Raw genomic sequence first — 5768 nt, forward strand, 5'->3', positions numbered from 1 at the left:
TCATTGTTTTGAACTCGGCTGCAGGCATGCGGATATCACCTTTCAAAGCTCCATTTCTGACATCTGGCATGCTTATCTGCTCCAGAACAAAGCAAGCCATTACTGTGGAATGCTGCTGCTGCAGAGGCAGGTGTGTGTGTGTGTGTGTGTGTGTGAGAGAGAGGGGCGGGGCGGGAATTGGGGGCTGATGTCAGGGTTTACCCCTGCCGCTGTCTGAACTTATAAGACAGCATGCTGACAGATTCGCTGCACCCCAAAACACACTGTCTCTCTCCCCCCACATACACACCACACACTCCCTGTCACACTCCACACCCTCCATTTGAAAAGCACGCTGCAGCCACGTGCACACTGAGATAGCTACCACAATGCACTGCTCTCTGTGGCGTTGCAAGAGCTGCTAATGTGGCCACGCCGCTGTGATTGCAGCTGACAGTGTAAAAAGATGGCAGCACTTTCCCTGCTACTGTCTCCATGGGCTGGTTTAACTCCCAGTGCTCTACATCTGCAAGTGTAGCCATAGTCTTGGTATCCCCATGATTCCTCTTGTCCCAATACCCCAACAATCTCTCTTGAAAGTCTACATTTCCCAGGGTTCTCGGCTCTTAAAGTCTAAAACTCCAATTATGCCTGGGCTCAAGGCACCCATTCTTCAAGAGTGCAGCATAGTCTCTTACAGAGTGTCATAGTTAAAGTTAACATTTTCTTATTTACACACTCCCAAAAGAAAATGTCACAGATTGGGCCTTTTCACATCAAGCCCTGCAAGCACACTATCTACAAAGCAAACTCTGATCTCAGAAGCCAGAGGATTTAGGTCATAAATCCCATAAAAGTTAGTATCTTTGTGATTCTACTGTGAAGTGTCAGAAGTCCATTGGGAGAACACAGCATCCTAAAGAGAGTGATATCATGATATTATAGGAGTAGAATACATACCATGCTGCTATGCAAGAATCAGATTCTACTTCACTGCAGAATCATTCTGAAAGGAAGAACAAGTTGTGAATGAGAATGCTCTTATGTAACTATGAACATCTTCAGGAAAGTCAAATGAAGCACAGAAGCAATTGCCATAAGTTTGTCAGTCTAAATGTTCCTAGGTTTGGTCCTAGTACAAGAGTCCCCCTTTAACGAATGAAAAATAATTTTGCCATGGAAATGAACTTTCAAAGCTGGAAAAAAAGGGGATTTAATATTGGGGTTAATTATTGTAATAGTGCACTGATGGTTCTTTACATAGTTTTCAAGCAAGAGTCAGAGAGCTTACCCATGCATTTGGCACTACTGGAATATGATGTCCAGTTCTAGTCATAGAATATCGGGGTTGGAAGGGACCTCAGGAGGTCATCTAGTCCAACCACCTGCTCAAAGCAGGACCAATCCCCAATTTTTTTCCCAGATCCCAAATGGCCCCCTCAAGGATTGAACTCACAACACTGAGTTTAGCAGGCCAATGCTCAAACCACTGAGCTATCCCTCCCCCCACTAGATGCCATGAAGTAAGTGGCAATGCCTTAACCATATGCGTGTTGTAAAGGTCACTGGGACCTCTTCCATCCTTATCAAGGGGAGTGCCAACCTTCTCTCCTTTCATACAACACTAGTCTCCATAATTCAAAAAGGATGTTCATAAATTGGAGAAGATTTAATGAAGAGCCATGAGAATGATTAAAGAATTGGAAAACATGCTTTTTTGGACACACTTAAGGAGCTCAACCTACTGAATTTATCAGAGAGAAGGTTAAGAGGTGATTTGATCACAGTCTATAAGTACATACATAGAGAACATAAGAATGGCCATACTGGGTCAGACCAAAAGTCCATCTAGCCCAGTATACAGTCTTCCAACAGTGGCCAATGCCAGGTTCCCCAGAGGGAATGAACAGAACAGGTAATCATCAAGTGATCCATCTCCTGTTGCCCATTCACAGCTTCTGGCAAACAGAGGCTAGGGACACCATCCCTGTCCATCCTGGCTAATAGCCATTGATGGACCTATCCTCCATGAACTTATCTCATTCTTTTTTAAAATTCTGTTATAGTCTTGGCCTTCACAACATCCTCTGGCAAAGAGTTCCACAGGTTGACTGTGCTTTGTGTGGAAAAAATACTTCCTTTTGTTTGTTTTAAACCTGCTGCCTATTAAGTTCATTTGGTTACCCCTAGTTCTTGTGTTATGAGGAGTAAATAATACTTCCTTATTTACTTTCTCCACACCAGTCATGATTTTATAGACTTTTATCATATCCCCCCTTAGTCGTCTCTTTTCCAAACTGAAAAGTCCCAGTCTTATTAATCTCTCCTCATACAGAAACCGTTCCATTTCCCTAACCATTTTTGTTGCCCTTTTCTGAACCTTTTCCAATTTCAATATATCTTTTTTGAGATGGGTGACCACATCTGCATGCACCATGGATTTATATAGAGGCAATATGACATTTTCTCTCATTATCTATCCCTTTCTTAATGATTCCCAACATTCTGTTCACTTTTTTGACGGTGCTGCACATTGAGTGGATGTTTTCAGAGAATTGTCCACAATGACTCCAAATCTTTTTCTTGAGTGGTAACAGCCAATTTAGACCCCATCATTTTATATATATAGTTGGGATTATGTTTTTCAATGTGCATTACTTTGTATTTATCAACATTGAATTTCATCTTCCATTTTGTTGCCCAGTCACTCCTTTTGTAGCTCTTGTCAGTCTGCCTGGGACGTAACTATCTTGAGCATTTTTGTAACATCTGCAAATTTTGCCACCTCACCGTTTACCCCTTTTTCCAGATCATTTATATCTCTTATCAGTTCCAGTCAGTAGCTGTCAGGATCCACGGAGCAGATTATTTAGATAATACCATATGTTGGTGTTTCTGAAACAAAAGTTTTTCAGGATTTCTAGTTTGCAAGACATTTGAAAAAGTTTCGATTTGTTCTGAATTTGTTTGGATTTATTAGGAATGAAACCAAATTTCAAAACTCCTGAAACCTGGGGAATTCCATATTTTAACCAGCTGTACTTGACAGGTACCAGCATTTCAGCCCTTGGGTTAACAGCTAATTGGCCCTCTCAGTTACTGGTAAAACAGAAATCTGTAGCAAGTATCCAACGTGGTAGAGGTATTATGATCAGAATATAAAATATCCATTCCCTGGATCTCTATAAAGCTCTCACTCTCTAGGACAAGATCTTCTCACCATAAGCCCAGCTACATCAGGCAAGAATCAGCAAACCCTGACCTCACTCAGCTTTGCTCCTGTTCTTTCTTCAACTGAGACAGAATCCCAGTTTAAAGCAAAAAAAAAGGAGTATGTGTGGCACCTTAGAGACTAACCAATTTATTTGAGCATAAGCTTTCGTGAGCTACAGCTCACTTCATCGGATTCCACACACTTTCCACAACATGCATCCGATGAAGTGAGCTGTAGCTCACGAAAGCTCATGCTCAAATAAATTGGTTAGTCTCTAAGGTGCCACAAGTACTCCTTTTCTTTTTGCGAATACAGACTAACACGGCTGTTACTCTGAAACCTGTCATTATGCAAGTTTAAAGCAGTTAGCTGGTAAGTGTAAATTCCTTTAGGGTGCATAGTCTCTAGGGGCAACAAATATCCCTTCCCAGCTCTCCTACACCCATAAAGTACACCACAGTGGACAAACATTATTCTAATGAAGAGCTTCCCTTGTAAATGGAGTTGGAATAGCATTCACCTGTATTCAAAGTAGTACAGGTATTAGAAGCCAGCCCTCATACAGACACATCAGCTGCTGATCTTTAACTCCTCTATTTATAGCCTTCCTCCTCATACCCCTTCTCTGTTATGCGCTCTGATTGGCTCAGCTCAAAGGGGGGAACTAGGGTATGACCTACCAGGAAGATTGCCCACAATTACAGGTTCCGAGAGAGCTTCAGAAACAGCTACTGAACATATCCAGTAACTGCCACATCCTGTTGTAGGTGTTTCTGGCTGAGTTGCCCTGCGAGTATGTGGAGACCCAGTATGGCAGCTAAAATCCATGTCTCCTCCTTGCTGCTTCTCTCTCTTTCTTTGAGCCAAAGTCAAATGCTACAGTATAAAGCATCACTAAGAGGGTGGTGAAACACTGGAATGCGTTACCTAGGGAGGTGGTAGAATCTCCTTCCTTAGAGGTTTTTAAGGTCAGGCTTGACAAAGCCCTGGCTGGGATGATTTAACTGGGAATTGGTCCTGCTTCGAGCAGGGGGTTGGACTAGATGACCTTCTGGGGTCCCTTCCAACCCTTATATTCTATGATTCTATGAGTTACACATGCACTCATTGAGCACATATGAAAAGTATGCTGCCTTTAAACCAATAGATATAGTCATTAATATGTAAGCAAATATCTACCTCATGTAGGAACCTGTTAATATTGCTGGTTTGGGTGTTGCTGCTGTAGCAAAGACCTTGTTTACTCACAAACATTGCACTTGTTTAACTAAAATAATTTAAAAAAATCTGATTTCAAACTCCTGAGCAGACACTTCAGTTTAGCTGGGTTTAAAATCAAATCCCCACAGGGTTTTGAACCATTTTCACGAAGTCAATTAAAAAATACACCGTTAGTTAAATGACTGCCACTTTGTGTGTAGACAGAACTTAAGATCATTTCTACCCCACGGGAAGCATTTAGTTTCAACAACATATTTATAGATATTCTTTTTCTACAACAGTTATGTAACACCACTAAGTGCTTTACAAACATTAATTAACTTAGCCTCATAACAGTCCCATGTGAGATGTTATTATCCTCAGAGTGCACAGTTTAAGAAGTGAGGCAGAAAACTTAAGTAACAAGAACAAAATCACAGGACCAGGAATAGACCCAAGATCTCCTGGTTCCCAGTCTTGTACTTTAATCACTACAATGCCTTTCCACATGTTTTCAAAATAACAAAGACGTTAACTTAGGGCCTGATCTAATGCCCATTGATGTCCATGTGAATCCTTACATCATTTTTCTAAGACATGGATAGAGTTTAGCCCAAAGTTATACATTTCTTTATTTCTCCTTAGCTTAAGACAAGCTGTTAGTTTGTTTGTATGTATGCTTGTTAGAATACAAAGAAAATAAATGAATGCAATAGCAAACATTGGCCTACTACATCAAAAGCCTTATAGGAAAGCAGAGATGCACATACTGCGTCCCTTGATGTGAGAGTTTTGAAGATTTCACCCCACATCTGCTTATCAGCTTTTGAATGTCGGAACTCTAATAATTGGTACATGGGCAAAAGAATGAGCTAAGCAGAGGTTCTCAGAGGAGGAATAGAAATTTCACAAGGTGAAAAGAAGTTCTTGGTAAGTGACAGATAGATACAGGTTGGCTGGAATGATTCTCAAGCGGGGGCAGGAGGAAGGTTATGGTAACTACATGCTGAACATAGAAAAATACCATTAGCGGTAACTTTTCAGCCAAAAAGCCATCTTCAGGATGGCTCTCCAAATTAATTATTCAGCTGGAGAGGTATGGGTGTAAAGAGATGTGCAAAACTGCACAATTCAAAAATGGTCTGTAAGAAAGAATTACCTTTTCCCTGACTATATAGGCTATGATTATTGTTTTCAGGCACAGAACAAATGCAGGATCTTAGTTATCAAACATAACAGGTGATTGACACAGGGTAAACACAGTTATAAGCATTTGGTGGAAAGATGAGTCACATCCAGTCACATATAGGACACCACTGCAAACTGTGACCATGGCAATATCATCCAATATCTCATCATCAGCTCATTCACTCAG

At 41.0% G+C, this 5768-nt stretch overlaps 1 pseudogene; it reads right to left on the bottom strand.

Moving 5' to 3' along the window:
• Positions 1–1486: 1486 nt before the first annotated feature.
• Positions 1487–1604, bottom strand: LOC125639266 (U6atac minor spliceosomal RNA; annotated as a pseudogene).
• Between the last annotated feature and the right edge of the window lie 4164 nt (positions 1605–5768).

This window comes from Caretta caretta, chromosome 6 (assembly GCF_965140235.1).
Source record: "Caretta caretta isolate rCarCar2 chromosome 6, rCarCar1.hap1, whole genome shotgun sequence".
In the NCBI taxonomy this organism is placed as follows: Eukaryota; Metazoa; Chordata; order Testudines; family Cheloniidae; genus Caretta; species Caretta caretta.